This window comes from Bacillus rossius, chromosome 2 (assembly GCF_032445375.1).
Source record: "Bacillus rossius redtenbacheri isolate Brsri chromosome 2, Brsri_v3, whole genome shotgun sequence".
NCBI classification, from domain to species: domain Eukaryota; kingdom Metazoa; phylum Arthropoda; class Insecta; order Phasmatodea; family Bacillidae; genus Bacillus; species Bacillus rossius.
The window spans coordinates 2178210-2198565 of record NC_086331.1 but is presented as its reverse complement, the minus strand read 5'-3'; the positions used below and the strand labels follow the sequence as shown (position 1 = coordinate 2198565).

The window sequence follows — 20356 nt, the reverse complement described above, 5'->3', positions numbered from 1 at the left end:
TTTTTTTTTTTTTTTTCAGTAAATCCTTTTTTCCTGTTTACTTAGCGTATTTTTACCTGAGTTTCAAATGTCCTCAACTTATTTCTGAATACGTGTGCTGCGAGATTGCTTGGCCCAAAATTATAATTTTAATTTTCATCAATAATCGAGAGGCTTAACACATTGGTAATTAATAAGGTTTTTCGGTTAAAGCAGGTTGGTGGTACCATTGAAAATACAATTTTTTGGACGGGGTCATATTGGCTCTCCTATGAATATAAAACTGCATTTATTAGTTTAAGGTACTGATGTTTCTCTCTTTACAATCTCATAAAACAGCGTGTGAGAAATACACAACCGTGTACGTAACTAACTAATGCGGAATAATTGGGATGAAATTGATTAAAAAAGAGAAAATGTAAATAGATATGTACTTTATTATTTTGAAAATATTTTTTTTAAATATTGAATTGTAACTGAAACTACTGATGTCTGTACAACACCTATGCAACAGTGTATGGTAGTAGGAATATCTTAATGTAATGTAGCCAAATGAATTCCTGACAACTAAATTTGACCACTAATTTCGCAGTACATTGCCAGTATTCACCGCGGTTAAGTATTCACAACTATATATTTGATTACAAACAGTTCAGGGAACAACAATTACCCTTTAAAGCTCTCGTAACAACAAAATAACATTGATTTAATGACTCTTTAAAATGCCATCAAAGTATATATTTAAACAATTATTCACATTAAAAAAGTTTTAAATAACATAACAAGTGAAACATTAAAACCTTAGAAATTTAAGGTTGAAAAAAAAAAGGTAACTGTAAAAAATCTTAGTTTTCTACAAATTCATTATAACATTTACAAAAATAATCAATATTTTACTATTCAAAAACAAAAGAAAAAAAATAATTTGAATTGTTTAACGTCATTTCCAACGTATCAAGACGTCTCTGTCTAGAGTTTGTAACAGTACATCCATGGCCGGCGCGTCCATATAGGCGAACTAGGCAACCGCCCAGGGCGCCAAGTAGCTGGGGGCGGCGCAGCACGACACATAACAGCTCATATAATATGTTTAACGATTATTGAAACTAGACGAAAATGGATTCTTGTAACAGTTTGGAATGTTTATATTGATATAAGTAATTGAAGTCCACGGTGACCTGTTTATGATTTGTAATAAGTTAAAAAAAAAAAAAAAAAAAAAAAAAAAAAAAAAAAAAAAAAAAAAAAAAAAAACCTGCTTACATTTGATTGTTACGTGATGCATTTTGAGGAAAGGAAAAAATTTTTTGGGGTGTCCGGCCGCACGGGGGGGGGGGGGGGGGGGGGGGAGATTAAGGTTTTTCACCTGGGGCGCCAATTTACCTTGCACCGGCCCTGAGTACATCCCTGGAATCCTCTATTTTATTATGTGCTTCACATATTAGCTCTGCATCATGTTTATTATTTTAAATATACGTATAGGCAGGCATCTCCAAAACACAATGACCTCTTAACAAGCGTGAATTTAAATTTTTTTTAAATAAAACAAGGATTCCGTTGTGATTGCGAAACATTTGTTGAATAAAAACCTTTATATGAAAAAAAAAAATTGTTAAGTCGTTTCTTCAAAACTTAAATGCTGTACAAGCCAAAATAATTACATTAAGAAACTAAAATCCCAGTTCTACTACAAATATTTTCCATGAAATTCTAGAAAAATATTTTCAGAGAGAGTTACTGGCTTATGTGAAACAAATTTAGTCCATGTTTCTCCTTTCTCGTTACTTATCTTCATAGGAACACCTAGATTAGAATATTTAACTATAAAATGATGCGCAACACATCCAGCCATATATGTCAAGCTTTCGTTTGTTAGTGTATCCGTGAAGAAATTTTTCCCTGTATTAAAATGAAAATGTGTTGTTAAATCAAGAGAAGACATATCGAAATCAGGAACTTCACTTTCTTCACACAACAATGCTGTGAATGAGCTGGGCAGTCGGGCAGCTCTCAGTATCCGCTTCCTCGTCACTTTGTGTTCTTATTCATTCCAAAAATCTAGATGAATGTTTTCATAGTACATGTGATCTAAGATGGTACATTAAATCCAGCGGCATAGAATGGCCATACGTAATACTTATTCATCTAATAAAATAAATTTTCCAAACATCTTCGTTAATTTTATGCATCAATAAGTAACCGAAACTGTAATTTAGTTTCAAATCTGAAACCAAGATTTAGAGAGATTATTGTTAATGAGTGTCATTTTGAATAGGTACAATTGGATTTGTAACTAGCCGCTTGAATTGTTTATACCACTTCGTCAACTTGTTTCAAAATTATATTTTGTTCATCTTCGTATATTTCATCAGCACATTTTCCTTTCTCTGCATTGTACAGACATGAATTAAATATGTCAAACCAATTATTTTAGTGATTGGAACATCAGTATACAGCATAAATAGGCATTTACCTCCATATAGCACTCATTATTGTACACCAACAATTATAAAGGTTCGCGAGATGCAAATGAGATGGTAGAGCTTGGAAAGAGAGATCTGGCTACAACCAAGGTGACATAGTAAGCTTAAGCGTGGAGGGGGGAAAACCTGTGCATGGTTTTACCTCCCCTTCTGTTATTTTTCCATCACAATGTCTAATAGAATAGGTATTTTATTTTGGTTGCATGAGCAGCATAAAACACAATAAACAACATAAACAAACATAAAAAAATGTGATATATTAATACATATGCCATACAGGTATATTACTAGTTAGATCCAGCCCTTTTATTAATCAACATTACAGTTTTGGTTTCATATGCAATAGACCTCTTGCTTTGATATAAGTTGCAATGTCACGAGACGTGAAAGCTAGCCTGCAACAATTCCAACTACTCGCCACTTGCATGTTCGCACATCCAAAATGTGCGCGAAGCGAATTGATAAAGCCACAAGGCCTACAGCTCATTAATAAAATGTGTTAGACTGTCACAAGTAAATATAATGGACTGGGGCCAGGTAAAACTGTGGACCAGTGGAATAAAGTTATGTATTTGTAAACACCTTACAAACTTATTTTGAACAAGTTTTGCCGCGTATAAATTTATTCATTACAGATGCATTTAATGTATAACAATATAACATCACTCATTCTTGCTATAGTATAGTAAGAGCAATGCTCTTATCAAGGTGTGGCGTGAAATGAAAAATACGCGTACAAAAAATGCTGCAATAAACTGGAAGCACATAGCCACTGGAAACGCTAATGTTGAGTCAAAATTAACCAGTTTCGAGCTACAAGTCCTTGCGGTGGGTGTTAGGCCTTGATTCGAGAGCTGGCAATAGTGGCCTAGATAGTGTTGGTTTTGTATGTTTACAAAATCATCTTGCGTAATGAAATAATTTTCACGTAGTTTTTTTTTTTGTGAAACTATACTTAGGAATGTTTAGTTTTACAGAACAGGACAGTAACTAAACTAAGGTAGAGTCAAGCACGCCTTACATAGGCCATCATTGACCCTTTCTTTAATGATATGTGACTAGCAAATTTAAGAGGACATCCCATGCATATATTCAGGTAGATTTGTGAAATTATATTAATGGTAAACTATATATTAAAGTTTTTAGTGTTATCAGCAGATTAATTTATTCTAAAAGTTTGTACACACTTCATAGACAACTATTTTCTCTAAATGTAATTATTTCAGGTACATGCAGGTGATTTTCCATATGCATGCATAACAAATTGATTGTGAAACATGTGGAAACGTTAAATGTGCATAACGTTTACATGTATACCGAATTTAAGTTTGTCTTTGGTGGGTGTATTAACCATAGCATCAACTTACTGATTTAAAACTACTTCATTGCAAGAATCCTTCAAACAACGTATCAAACATTAGTTTTATTCTAGCACCACCAAAACTTTTTTTAAAACTTTTTATCACTACCAGTGTATCACTACAAACTATAACATTGGAGATTCAAATTGTTCAATAGTAGAAGCACATTAAATAACATCTTGTTCACCACTGTAAATCTGTTACTTTTAAAATCTCTTTTAAGTCTCAACACAGTTTCCTCTCTTAAGCATAATTTGTGGTTTTGACACCTTGGAAACTATTCCCAAGGATTTTTGAATGACATCCATGCCTTCAGCTATGTCGAAGATACAACTCGGTATGAACCACAATTAAATTTTTCAGGAACCAAACAAGGAAGAAACACTTTAGAGTTATGTAAACACGGAAACTGAAAACCTTGAAATAAACCAACTGGAAAATATTGAGGGAATCTTGGAAGTGATGATTTAAGAAACCATTGCCAGCAGGTACATATCTACACAAACCAGGAGTTAATGATAAGGATTTTCTCGTCACTGTCAGAATAAACTTTATTAGTATAAACTATTTATTTACAATTCATACAAAAAAATACAGTATACAAATTTTTTTTATAAATAACCTCCCAATCAAAACTAATTACATTAAGATGATATGACATCTCAACATAATACTCTACAGAACTTTAAACAATACCAAACTGTAAAAATGGCCAATAGTGTTTCTTAATTTGTTAGTTTACCAGACTGCTTACATCAAAATTAATAATTTCAGATATTAACAAAAAATTTCTATCTGCGATGAAATAAAAAGTTTGTTGTGAGTAATGGATGTTACATAAAACACTACAAACAATTACAGATAATGCTGCAACACCTGAGACAAAAGACCTGCAACATATGTGGACAGTACGAGAAAGAAAAAACAACATAATACCTCACAATGTTATTTATATACTATATATAACTATTAAATGCAATTGTTCCAACTAATCTATGATAAAACCTTCTTAACAGGTACCGGTATGAATAAAAACTAAACATTTGTGGACCTATTCTGCCAGGCACAAGGAAAAAATACACACAGTTATGAAGTATGTGCAAAACAATATTTTTAACCGCCTTTAAAAAAAATTATGGAAACGTAAGCCTTCCAATTTGATATGACAATTTTAATTTATAGGGCTCTTAACAGAAACTGCTAACCAGCTTTTTTATATATCACAAACATTTTTTTTTTCTTCTGGGCTTTGTTTTCTGTATTTTTAAATTTAAAGCAGAGGGCAGGAGTTAATTTTAATTGTAATACTATGTAAACACGTAAGTATAAAATTTACAGAGTGTAAAAGATATTAAGTCAACTGTGAAAAAACTAAAGTAATTCAGTCAAACTTAAGTAACTGCAACCAAATTGTTACCATGATAGCAACTAAACAATGCATAATTAAATTTTAATCAAGCATGTGCAAATGTTAATTTCTGATTACTAATTAAAGTTGGAAGTCATGTAATAACTATTTGTACAAATTTAAAATAAAATATACAGCTTACAACTTTATAGCTATTTCACACATGAGACATTTCAATGGTAAATAACATCCTTGCCTGAGAAAAAATAGCACAACAGTTTTAATTGTAGGGCACCATCGTAAACTAACCTCTGATTACGAAAAATAAATATAATCAATTGAAATTTGCTAATTAAAACTAGATCAATAAATAATTATTTCATGACATAAAACACAACTAGTATGAAGTATTTGCTATTTTTTTACATTCATGTCAAGTGTTTTAACAAACCAACATTACTTTTATGTTCTTAAAAAATAGCAAGAAAATTTTAATGTACTGTGGGTAAATTAGTAACAAATGATACAGTGCAAAAACGTGCCTCAGGAAAATTTGGTACAACAGATTACATTTTAATAGCACCATTTTCAAAAGTATTTTGACAACACCCATCTATTATGCACAAAATATCATTATTTTGAGGAAACTTATATCCCCAAAGCTACTAAGCTTCCTAAAACAAATCTGTGTTACAAACATCACCAAGAAAAAGCACCAGAAGTTACTACACCACAAGGGGCTGATACGTAGCAATGATCATTGCAGTTTACCTTATTTTTCTTTTATAAGTTGGACATTTTATTAGATTAGTCATGAAAAGATACATAACAAAAATTATTATATTGCAGAATAACTAACAAAATAGTGAAAAAAATTTGACAATACAATCTACCGCACAAACATTTAGAAGACTGTTTACGTGTATCACATTTTCAATTTGCATACATCTGTGAAAAAACTACAGTTTCACTCCATGTCTTTCCTTTATGAGGTATTTCTTAGCTTCTGTTAGCTGTTCCCTGTGTGCTACCTTTTTTCAATTGGCAGTTTCATTTGTCAAAATGTTAACTCACAGGAGGGGACATGATGCTGGAAATCTTTCATATGTTTACATTTTAAAATAATCTTTTCGAGAGGTTTATCTTGCAAATTTCACAGCAAATAAAGTTCACAAGCAACATCAAATCTCGAATATGAAGGTTTGTTTCAATGGTAATAGTTTGTATGGTTTCAAACTCTCTTGCATTACATGCGTAATGTTTATTCCTTAATAGGTCTATATTTTGCGAATTTGCCAATCCTCATATGCCATGTCTGCTCTGTATTATATAAGAGACCCAATGTTACATAAAGTTATTTCATCTTATCATACAAAATTTCTAGACTTGTCATAAATAGGTGGTGATTTCACTAAAAAACACTGGGTAATTAATAACTGTGTATTTTAAGTTAATACGTAAAATAAGATATGCTAAGTTGCATTAAATTTTAATTACAAACTTGACTAGTAATTTAAGTTTGTTATATAGGTTAAGAATTATTTATTAGCCAATTTTTTAATTAGATTTGTTTGGACTTAGTACGAATCACTGAATTAATTACTGCACATTTATATAAAGTTTGAAGGAGAAAATATCATTTATGTTTAACACTTTAACTATGTAGCTTAATACATATTTAAATTTTTAACATAAAATTTTTCAAGTATTTTGTCAAGTTTATTAAAAATTCAATGCAAATGCTTTATTGTTATTATTATTTCTTGATATATGGTTACGTTCAACAGAAAATAACTTAGTTCTAAACTACATACATGGCTAAATGGTGATACAATTAAGTTATTTTTCAAAACATGTACTAAAATTGACTTTATCTGATTAATGCACACAATTAAAAAGGCACCATTTACAGCACTTCAACTCAAAACAAATAACAATGCAGTAAAAACATCCATAAGCACTATCAAAAACTATACAGCACTAGCGATTTTAATCGTGCAGGTAATCAAATTATTTTACTACTGCCACGAGAAATGATAGCACAAAAAATTGTGTTGTCAATTCAAAGCACACACAATTTTTTTTACATCAAAAAAATTATTTGTATTTTTTGTCACATGTATTAGCAGTTGTGAAAAATAAAGGATACAAGCATGGACTACAACAAAATAGTTGGCAACTCTTTTGCCATGCGATAGTTACGTCTTTGGAAAAATAGTCAAAATCATGCACTGTTGTTGAATTTAAGACTAAAAAGAATTAAAAATCAAAAAGATAATAAATATAATGGTTTGTATAATAGAAGCTATTTAAAGTGAATGTGTTTGACAAATTGAAGAACTAATTTACAGTTTATGTCGCAGCTGCAATTATATCCTAAATACAGTAGAACCCCTATTTTACATTACCACGTTTTAAGTTTTCCCGTTTTAACTTCATTGAAATGCAATGCAATAAATTCCTGTTGATTACAACGCACCTATAATCTGCTTCCCGCAATTTACGCTGTTTGTTTATGCAATATACCTACATAACTTCCTTATTTCCATGTTTGTCATGGACATCTTACCTATGAAGATATCAGTATAGTGGTGGAATAACAAATCAACAATGCTGTTGGAAACACTAGCGCAGTAGCTCGTGAATTTTTCAAAGTGCTTTTTCATTAAAAACTGTGCTGACAGGCTGCCAACACTGGCCTAATAAAGGCAGACGTCAAGAAAATGTTAGCACGCTACGTTGACGCTACAGTTTATAGGAATTCCTACTGTTCATCACTTACTTATACAATCAGGATTACGTACTATATACATTTCCGGTATTAAATCTTTGTCAACATCTGTTCAGAATAACGTGGTCGGCAAAAATAATATTGTGAATAAGGGAAAGCGTTGGTTTTTTGCAGTGAGTAATTAACTGTGTTTTTATCTGTACGTATTTTAACCTGATGGCAGCATAGAAAAAATGGAAAACATTTTCAATTGATTAAAAACTCAACTTTTTAAAGTGCGTGAATGGGCACAAAGGTACATTTGTTTCAATCTCAACACAATTGTGAAAAATCATGAAATGATTGAAGAAAATGCATCTCAGTGTGGTGGTTTTTCTAAGAGAAAATACATTCGTGCATCAAAATATGAGTAACTTGCAGTACTTTTGAAGGAATGGTTTGTGGGTGCAAGGGCCTCGAATGTAGCCAGAAACAGTGTTTTCTTGAGAGAAAAGGCGCAATTTATAGCTATGCAGTTAGGAATTAATGATTACATTAACAGTTTCAATCAACAACATAACCTTGTACATAAAGCAGTATGCGGAGAAAGTAGAAGTGTAGAAAAAAGAGCAGTTCACAAATAAATACAAGAATATGACCCGAAGGACATTTTTAATGCAGAAAAAACAGGTTGTTTTATTCTCTTCTCCCAGACAAAACACTGTGTTTAAAAGGGGAGCAATGTCATGGTGGTAAATTTAGTTAACAAAGGCTCACAGTTTTGCTAATGATCAATTCAGATGGCAGTGAAACACTTCAACCATTGGTGATAGGAAATGCACAGAATCCAAGGTGTTTTAAAAATATAAAAATTTGCCAACAAAATATTTGGCAAATCAAAAGACCAACATGACATCAAAAATATTTGACAGCGTCTGCATGCTCTGGATGCAGCAATTGGTGTTAAGGGGAGAAAATTTTTGCTGTTTATTGACCAGTGCCCAGCTCACCCTCAGGATTTAAATTAAAGGAATATAAAGCTTGTTTTTTCCCCCAGCAAACTGCACCAGTGAGCTTCAGCCTTTGGACTTAAGCATCATACATGCCTTTAGGTGGAAGTACAGGAAAAGGATTGTCAATACATTTTTAACTCTTGGATGCTGGCAAAAATCCACAAGAAAAAAAATCAATGTTCTGCATGCAGTGCATGAAATTGCCTATGCATGGAAACAAGTTACATCAACAACAATTTCAAATTGTTTCAGAAAGGTAGGTTTTCCAAGTTCTAGAACAGTGTGTACTAATGAGGACAGTGGAACAAGAAGACAGTGTAGAGGAAGAAGACGAAGAAAATTCATGCCAACATTGACAGTCATGTGCAAACTAAAGAAGAACAGTCTCTTGATGATATTGTCAGTTTGCACATGAAGGAAAAGCAACCTGATGGAGATGATGGTGATGGTTATGAAGTGTAGATTGACTGAAATTGCATTTTTTAAAAAATTTTTGAGAAACCTTGCTGTATTTTTTGTCCTTTGAAAAATATAACTTTTACTTTAGTACACTTTCCTTATGTTTTATGACATTTTTGGTAATATTATTAACCTGTAAATGTCATATTATGAATTGCAAATTTAAGTATGAAAGTATGTACATAGACTTTATGCTTACCTATACACACTACAGAATGTAAATATAGGACTAAAGTGTATAATTATACTTTTTATATTTGCTTCCGACACTAATAATGAATAATTATGTGTATATCAGGATACAATATGTTTAGGTAATATAATATCACAGTTCTCCGAGAGAGAAAAGGATTCTTCATACATTTCCCTTATTTTACACTTTCTCGCATGTCACAACATTTTCAGACACCCCTTTCAATAGTGTAAAAAAGGGGTTCTACTGTAGGTGAATATCTAGGGTTCAAAAATAAGTATATACATTTCCTCTCTAATTTGTAAATAGTTGTTTTGCAAAACATTTCATATTAATGGAAAATTGATTGGGTTTCCTAACCCTTCAAATTATACAATTACACAAAAAAACTCTTAGACAATTTCATACTATTTTGAAATGAAACACTGCATTAGAAATTATATTTTAGAATGGCACATGCATATGTACACAAAAAATGTCATATTATTCTTGTTATAAGTAATGTTAAATCTATGTACAATAATGCCATGAAATGAGAAAGTATAAGTAAATGTATACAGTCAAACCACATGTTTACACTATTCAAGGGAGTGTCTGTAAATATAAACTGTGGGAAATGTTTCATGAAGTTATTTTTTGCTCAGAGAACTGTATTATTATAATACTTGAACATACCATGCTCTGATATTAATTAAGAATGTGAAGCACATCTAAATAGAATAATTAACATTAGAGTCCCATATTTACATTCTGTATAGAGTATAGGTAAGCATACATACAGGTACATACTTTAATTAACAATTCATAGTAACATCAGACACCTGCACGAAAAATTTTCTTTGGAAAACCACCACACTGAGCACCAGTTCCTTCAATGATTTCAAGATTATTCACAATTGTTACAGGCATCCCTAACATATTAGCAAGTAACACTCTGGTGCCTTTGTGCTCATTCACACACTTTAAAATGTTTAGGTTTTCATCAGTTGAAAATATTTTCTTTTTTACATGCTGTCATATTGATAAAATACGTAAATATAAAAATTCTGCAAGTCTCTCACAGTAGAAGAAAAAACTTTACAGTTATTTACAACAAAATATGTTACAGATAATGTTATTTTTAACAGACATTTCTATTAACTGTAATGCTAGCATCACCTACTAACATTTTCATAAAGACTACCACTATTGGGCCAGTGTCGGCAACCTGTCAACATAGTTTTTAATAGAAGAGTGCATCGAAAAATCCAGGCACTACAGCGCTTGTGTTCCCAATAGCATTATGGATTTGGTATTTCACACGAAAGTGTTATCTTCACCATGTACAATAAACATGACAAACACGGAAGTAATCATTGGTAATTTATTGCATTGTGTCTAATGAGGTTAAAAACAGGAAAACATTAAAGGTGGTAATGTAAAATACTGCCTGGCTTAGTTCTGAAAGTGATGCTCAACAACCTGGGCCGCAGGTTCTCCAGCATCACCTACAAGACTTTCTATTGGTTCGCCAACTATCACATCTGGTTCCAATATTCTGTAGTGGCTCAGCATGTTGCTGAACACAGCACAAGACGCTACTGAGCGCCCTGCTGTCAAAGGGCGGTCCTTCACGACTCCACACGGTCGCGGGCGCTGCAGTGGACCGGAGTATGCCGCTCCTCTGCAGAACTGGCCTCAGCGTTGCTTACTGGAGTCGGGAGATGTGGCTCGGTACAAGGCTGAAATCACCTACAAAATAACATTGGTGGAATAAATTCATGGCTATCCTAGTATTCACTGCAATCATTCATAACAGTTAACAACAAATATTTATGTCTGTAAAATATGAATAAATACCCCATTTCCAGACTAATTTCAATTTATAACATCAAATTACTTCGGAAGTTATGAATTTCAAACATAACTGCAATGCAAATCATGAAATACATTTGGAAAATTAGTGATTTATATTCAGTAACTATGAGCAGTTTCAAGTGCTTGACTTGCAATTTAAAATAAACACTATGCTAAGAAAGTAAAGAAGACTAGCCAAGAATTCAAACTGACTGCCCTCAAAGACTACTTTCTGAATGAAACAGAATCAAATGTCTATCATTTTAAGTAAGTAAACGGTTAATCAACTATCGCACAACTTTTCGCTGAAAATACATATTCATTTTAATGGGTTAGATACAAGGAAAAGGGCTATTTCAGAAAAGAAAGCAAACAAAAATCTGAAAATGCATTTTCTTAATTACTGACAATTTTTCTTATCATTCTCTACAGGTGCACAGCAAAACATTAAATACTTGCTGATAGTTAACCATTTTTATATTAGCTACATTAAAAAAAGTGAACATGGATGTTTAGGTTACGTTAACTACATTTGAAATATATATATTCTTAACAAGATTTTATAATAATTTAAGTTCCTCATGTAACCAGCTGTATTTTAAATGTAGGTAACCTGAACTAATGTACACAATATTTTACAGTATTTATGTAGCTAATATAACCCAGACAAAGTAAATGGTTAACTACTAGTAAACAACATAATACCACAATGCTGTATATGTAGGGAACTTAACGTAGTTTTTATTAGTTTTCAGATGTGAACCACTCCTCCATTATTACTATCAGTAAAAGCTTTGTATCACATAGGTAACCAATCTCATTCCATGATTCTGTATATTATGATCCTATGGTAGGTGATGCTTGCTGTTTTCATTTTGTATGTCAAAAGCTTCCTGGGTGTAACAAAAACTTTTTGTATAATTGCAAAGTTGAAAGCAAACTAAATTCTCTTTCATATTGAACTTAATATCATTATCCATTGTATCTAACATTTTTGTCGTATCCAGGATTTTTCAACGTGCAAAGCTAAAAAACCAAGCATCATGTTATCACAAGATCAATATTTACTGGATCATACCATCAGGATCATGGAATAAACTTGGATATGTGATATGGAAAAATTACTTTACAGTCAAATGTATTTACAATGAGCAAATAAGTGAAAGTAAATAATGCGAATATACTTATGGTCTCTGCACGCTCTCTTGTTCTTCGAAGGTCTGCAGGTATCTCATCCGTTGAGTTGCGAAGTCTCCACTTAGCAGCTAGCTGACCTGTGACACACAATTACCCGCTGCAGTCTGGCATACTGTCAGCACAAAAACTTAGCTAAACCTTATAGCTACTAACACTTGTAATTAATAATTTGAATTTTATTACATAAGTTATTGGCAGTCAAAGCAATAAGCTTAATGAAACCAATGTAAACACTAACTTTTCCAGACTAATGAATTCCCACAAATTGAAGGGTGATCATTTAAAGCATTGGCTCCCAATATTGTGAATAATAAATGAAGTATGAGGTTTATTTTTTGATTAATACACATTGTTTCAGGAATCTAAATATTTTCAAAGTCTAAATATTTCACATATTTTCGCTAACCTAACCTAATAAGCCATTCAAATTATCTATAAAACTACGTTTAAAACTTATAAAAAAGATTTTAATTTCTAGAATATGTATAGGCCTATGAGAGTGCACTGGTAAACAATGGCTTTGCTGACCAAGATGTGGTCTCAGCACTTCACACAGCTCCAAACTCAAAAAAAAAAGAGTTGTGGACTACTGTTTTCAGAACAGTTGGTTATTTAAAAAAAAAATTAAAGGAATTTCTCCATACCCATACCTTTTATACTATTACTGAATATTTGGATCACCAATTTTAGTATGTATAAATTTAATTCTGATTTCTGCATAATTATAGCTTGGTGTTGATTGTATTATAGCCCTACTGTGTGTGTGTATTTTATTATTTATTTTATAACTGATATAGGTTTATATACAGTCAATTTATATTATTTGAACCATTTGTAATATGATTGTATGATTTGTATTGTTGATTTATATTTAACTTCTGTTGTATTAAAATTGTATTTAACTTGCTCCATGTCCCTAATTTGGGACTAAACGGAGTGCATGAATGAATGAATGAATGAATGAATGAATGAATGAATGAATGAATAAATACTCCCCGCAGCTCAAATAAGTTCAAGCTGTCTCGTAACTGCCGGCTATAGGCGATACATTCTCCGTCTGTTACATTGACGCCTTCGAATTATTTGCTGGACATGAAGTATTAAACCTCCAACCCTTTCAGATCACCCGCATCTAAAACAAGTTAACAGTACTGATTTCAAATATGATACATTTTCATGCATTGCACGTATTAATTTTATATCTTAAATAATAAACACAAGTAGGTTTGTGTCTCAATAGTTTCATATAATTAGTTCATGCTCAGGTTATGTAGTTGCTTGTCTATAGATTTTATTAGAATATTACCTAAGTTTTAACAACAATAGCGTTATTACAAACATCCTACGTCATCAAGAAACTACTTTTAACAGCACATGAAACCATTTATAGGTTAGTTTGCATTTGTTGACACTTATTTGGGGAATGTGACTTAATTGCAGGATTATAAAATAAGCAACCAAATAAATTCAATGAGCAATAAATATATATCTATATAACCTAAAATACTATATATACAATAAATAAGATATATGTAAGCATAATCATACCTTGCTTTCTCGTTTTCTTCCACTCCCTTCGACGAAGATTCTGCATATGACGGCTATGATGAGTCCTCAGGTAAACCATCCCGCCGTATGTATGGCGGGCCTGTCGTGGGTGAGGCGTCTTCCAGAAGGCGAAAAATAATCCATGCTCGCTTTTAGTGGGGAAGTGTCATACCGATGACGCGAAATACCTACGACGGGCGATAAACAAAACCGTGTTCGCCCTGCCGGTATATTCTTGATAGCACTCAAGGGGTATGCATTACGTCCTATTCTTCATTTCTCGGCCATATAATATAGCTTCCCTGCGCGCCTGAGGAAGCCTTAGATGTCCAAGTTCTGTCCCTGCCCGAACACGCATGAATATTCACCTTCGGCCAACCTATGGATTTGTTTTATTTTTGCGCAGGAAAAATGAATTCAAATTTTAAAGTGGTCGGTTAGGTTAGCTACATTAAAACACTTTAAAACACTATGGACGGTTAGTTAGGTTAGTATAGCTACATTAAAATAAACAGAGAAATATATATAAATAAACCCGAGGTTGGCCGAAGGTGAATATTCGGGCGTGTTCGGGCAGGGACAGAACTTGGACATCTTAGGCCTCCCGCTCGCCAACAGCCTTGCTCTCAGAGGCGATACCGCAATAGAAGTACCAACTCGTCCCGCCTCACCGACACAAGCACACCGCTGACTCGGCGGGCCCCTTAATCTTGAATTCCTTAAATATTTCAATTTTTAATAAATATCTAAATATATTACCATGTTATGTCAAAAACCCATTGTTAGGTGCCAGCAGTGCTGATAAGGTCTAAGGTCTAAGGACACAGCCAACTGTCTGGTTAGATGAGAGGCAGGGGCTAAGGTGGTGACTATGCTGGGTTGGTAGCCCTAGCCTCTGATCAAATGGGGGAGTAATCCCTTGACAGTTCAGACTTAATTTACTTTACCTGGAAGTTTAAAACTTATCTACCCTAAAGGGTGCATATTTGGGTGGAGCTGTGAAGGATACCGACCTTCGGGTTGGAAAACAGTTGCGTTAAAATTTATGGTCGGGAGTGGGTCTGGCTCCTGTGTGGGAAGGTGACAGTCGTTTGAGGAGACGGAGATGTCGCCAGCTCTAGTACCTATCCAAGACAGGACCCAGGGATGAGTAGCCTCAGCCTCTCATCATAGCCGGGGCACTAACCAATCTCCCGAATGCAATTGGAAGAAGCGTATCTTATTCTGATGCGGGCTTCACCGCCCCCGACTGATCTAGGCTCTGGTTGTATGGGGCTGGGATTTCGGTGGATGGAGCCGGCCCATGTAGGGTGTAAGGCTAGTACAGCTGGTGGTTGTGAGCTGGAGGTAGGGGGGCCAAAGACATGCTCCTCATATAGGAATGCCCCGGTGAGGGCAGTGTTCCGCGTAGAGTTGATGCCTCTTGCGCCTGCTAGTGGTCCTTGTCTTGATAAGATCTCGACTGTTTGAATCGAACTGGTGGCTACACACATGCAGGGACCCAGTCCAGTGTCATACATGAGGTGAACATGGCCTGTTAACATGTTAAAAATATATAACTTATCACATAAAATAAAAATAGTATATATTAGTGGGATGGAATAATTTTTCCTTGCTGGCCACTTTCTTGGTAGTATATATACTATTTAACAGCCGGTCACTCTTGTGGACGAACAAAGTACTAATTAAAACCGATAAGCTGTGAACACAGCTGTAAACGGAGCAGCCAGCTCTAACTGCTGGTGAGACTCGGTTAATGCACCGCTGCTGTTTTGTTTGCGCCTTGTTTAGTCACGTGCTAGCGGGCAGACGTCTCGACAACTTGGCCCGTGCTTTATCGCAACCACAGTCAGCAGCGTTGTTCTTTTCCAACCACAGCCACGTCTACTGTTCGGGCACGAGCTGGGGATTATTTCCATACAATCAGCTGTTTTTTTTCCTCCTCCCCCCCCCCCCCTTCCCAACCATTCTTTCATCAGCTCATTGAGGCAAAGTTCACAAGGTACTTTCGCCATCCTCAGGCTGACTTCCCTCCGTCACGAATGCTTGTTATATCTGCGATATTGTCGCGCATGCTCATGAGACACCAACTAACGAGGATGTGGTGGCGGCATCACTCGTGATCGCGAGAACAAGCGAGAACAAGCGAGAACAAGCGCCAATAACAGTCGTTCTCTGGAGATCTCCAGGTGTCGACACACATTTACAAACATTCAACATTCATAAATGTGTCCGATTACGCATTCATAATCACCTTAATTCAAGGTTTATTAACTGAGATTAATATATGAACTGCATACATTTGTACATGGAATAAAGAAATTTACAAATTTTACAAAAAGGTTTCTCGTTAAAGTGTAAATCAGTAGTATGTATTGATACAGAACTTATGTGTGCTCTCATACCATGGCATGATCAATGTCCTCGGTAAGTTTCGCCCACTGCCGATATATGGCACTCCATGTTAAAGAGGTTCTAGACAATTGTACTCAAATTTGCTCTGCTTGTAGCCAGTCAACCCCAGCTTGAAACTATATCTTGTAATTATAAAGTGACATTTCCCGGTTCAAGTAATTACAATTTTCCTTAAGTGTATTTACCGAACTAATGTAAAATAACAAAATCTTGCAAATTTGTACCATTTTTTAAACATTTACAACATTGTCTTTGGATAGCACAATTCATTTCGATTCAGAGGATTCATTTCAGATCAGGCTAGACTATGCTTACCTTTATATAATCAAGCCTTTTAAAGTTCTCATTGATAACAAAATCACATTTTTTGGAGGATTGCATGTGTTTGGGTAAGCAATTCTTGTTTACACCTGTCAAGGGCAATGTTGTGTGTGTGCTTCAAGTCTACTCTGCTACCCTATGAATCCGCAAAATAATCAAGCCACTGGTTATTTTTAAGGACTATAAAACAACTGACCAAATCACATGCGACCCGGAGAGAAAGGGGAATGTGTCTACATCCAATGAACACCTGACATTGACTTGATGCAGCACACATTTGTGAACCCTAGCATAGTGTCTTTTAGTAATAGCCAAATTTGGCTGTCACAAAAACGTTTTTGCGGAGAATAAAAATCTACATTGTCAGAATACACACACAACACAAACACAGTGTCTACATTTACTAAATGTTTTCATGGGCATGAAAAAAATATATATATTCCCTGTCTTGTCATATTTATTGTTAGTGATTCTACTGTAATAACGTATTTCAAAAACAGATTCAGATTATAATTGAAAAAATAAAATTAGAAGCTCTGGCGGTTCCCTTGATCCATGGAATATTCGCCCGCAGTAGCTATTGCCATGGAGAAGTAGTTAACTTCAACAATTCAATAGCCGTTTTTTCGAAGACAAAACATCATCGCCAACAATACAAAGGCCGCTGTCCTAGAACGTTTTTAAAATTCGCTAAAAAGGAATGAAATAAATGAAAAACAAGGAGCAAACGAACCTTCCAACGAGAATCCATATCCCAATATCACATCTCTATGCCTCGTCTTCTATGCGTTACGCTAACTACAGCCTGACAACTCGTTCCTTTATTAATAAAAACATGACAACATAACACGGTCGTCTAAACCCCCTTACCACCAGACCCCGCATCAACTGGAATAATGGTAATAAGTATAATGTGTAATGAAGGGCACACTGGCACAGGGTATCATGGCTAGTTTGACCTCCAATTATATATTCCAACAACCTGCTCCAGCGATATACTGGAATCAATATATTTTGTAATCAATCAACAAATAATGTAAAATGTTTATAATCAGTATTCCCAGCGTGAACGGGGCTGTTTCACCATAATTGCAGTGTTTGCATTTATATGTTCCATCACTGTTAATATATGTGCTAGTTTTTCTTGATGTTGCTGCCTATTTTTTAGCAGGCTTTAATGGCAAATGGTAAATTCAAAACTGATCGTTGTAAATGGACGTGCCGAGTGATGTGACACTGCAGAAGAGTCGTGTGTAGAGTTAGCTAATGAAGAGCAGATACAAGCTACTCCAGGAGGTGCTGCTAGTGGCGGAGTAAGCGGCAACTACAAGGATATCCAAGCGGAGAATGTGCAATGCAATAAAGTGTAAGAATTGAGCTTATTTAACCTTGTATCGAAATCTTATTTATAAAATAATTTATGTCAGTAGTAGGGGGAAGAATCCAACACAATCTATGTTTTTTTCTTAAAAGTAAAACACAAAAACACTTAACTGTTGAGTCAAACAAAACTTTTTTTAACCAAATTGATTTGAGTGGTCACACCACTCGCTCCTACCGAAGCGATCCGAGTTCGCTTCTTGCGGGGTGAAATCCGGACTTATCGCAGATGGGAAACGTGGCGGATGTTGCTGTAAGCTGGTGGGTTTTCCCGACAGCTCATAGCAGGGAACAAAAAACTACAACCAATGTTAGAATTTTCTTTGTGTGCACACACATTTTTTTATTTGTTATGTTATGAGTCCATAGCGAATGTCAGGCATACCAAACTCTACAATATTAATGCATTGACTAGACAACTCTAATTTTAAAATCACATTGTCATTAACACTGTCAAGTAAGCTTACTGCATAGTCGACTTTCCTTTAAGTTTTTAGCAAATATTTTAGTAGGAAAATATAGGAAACTCAGACCTTTTAACATGGCAAACGCTGGAGACACCGACTTAATGATTATGAAAAATGACCTATATTCAAACATGAGATAGATCATAACACTTAAAACAATGAAACATACTTAATTTATAACATGAATTTTTTTAAACCGATTATGGCTTAAATAATTCCGTGAAACGTGATAAAATTTATAAAAAAGTATTTTCCTAATATAGGTGCTCAACTGGAAATACATACATCCATACTCACACACACAATGTATAAATGAAAACTCCAAAAATTGTATTTTTGAGTACCAATGTCCTTGAAAACATCATTAAGTGTTTTCAATATCGCTAAACGAACAAACAATTTTCGAAATTATACAGCATTTGAAATGTTGCTAACCTAACTACACCATCTGTTCAAAACAGTGAACTATTGTTAAATTACTTGAAATATCGCAATGCTATTTAGTTTAGCAGTCATAAAATAGAATTAAAAGTACTCAAAAATACAATTAGCGGAATTTCATTTAATTTTTTTTTTTAGAAGAGCACCAATTCAAAAAAATTAGTATTTAATATATACAAAAATGCTTTTAAAACAGTATAATATATTAAATAAAAATATTTAAAATCATTAAACGTTGCACATATGTAACTTCTTTACATTATGCTCAGTAATCTCGTTTAGATGTTTTTTCTAAAAAGGAAGTACACAATTGTTTTTACATTTAGATATATGCAGTGATATTATTGTTATTTTAACGTCAGTTGCACAAAATTTAACCAATAATAACCAAAATTCTGCTTTTTGGGGTGGGAAAGGGTATGGTGGTGGTTTGACGGAATCTTATGTGCAGTGACAAACCTCTTCTTTCGAAGGTCGAGTGTGCAAAATTTCATCAAACTCGGAATAAAACTTGAAACGTGTATCAAAAAATATAAAACCAAATATAACACCCTTTTTGTATGTATATAAACATATTCACGTTTACCCAATCAATTATATCGAGTACCTATGTTTATAAGATTTACTTTATGTATCAGGAAAAATTTAATGTTATATGCCTACCTAGTGTAAAATAATAATCCAACAGACTGAATGTGTATTTGAAGTTATTTAAACACCTAGTTAAATAACGAGTAATTATATTTAACTACGGAGTTAAAATGTAATAATGAGTAATAAAAAAAATGTTAAAAAAAAAACTGAAATGGACGGCCTTTGAACCCATGAACTTTCAAACATCAGGCACACATAATCCCACAGTGCTAACGATGCACAAGAAAATTCGATAAATTATTGGGTTATCAAATTTACAATCGCAAAATTATAATGTAATATTTTTTTTTTAAGTTTTTAATAATAGTCATACAAAGAAGAAACAAAGTCTATAAAAATTATTCCAGAATGATTTTGCTATCACGGAGATTTATTTTAGACAGCAATAAGCTTGATATGTCCCCCGGTGTTCATGTAAGCGCATATTATGTGTATATATATGTTAATGTTGCCACACGCAGACAACTTTGGCAACAACGCACCTAAAGAAATTAGACTTCAAAAACGACTCAGAGCAGTCAGCAACTAGCGACATCGTGTTTGATGCAACT

The 20356-nt window shown here is 33.8% G+C and overlaps 1 protein-coding gene and 1 long non-coding RNA gene across 5 annotated transcripts in view; both read right to left on the bottom strand.

Moving 5' to 3' along the window:
* LOC134529026 (bicaudal D-related protein homolog) overlaps positions 1–20356 on the bottom strand; it is a 234327-nt gene that overhangs the window by 149529 nt on the left and 64442 nt on the right. The window lies entirely within an intron of this gene.
* On the bottom strand, positions 1207–19163 carry LOC134529030 (uncharacterized). The gene is made up of 2 exons (XR_010074437.1): positions 12567–19163; positions 1207–11277 (listed from the first exon to the last, which is right to left on the bottom strand). It is a non-coding gene; the product is annotated as an uncharacterized LOC134529030 (long non-coding RNA).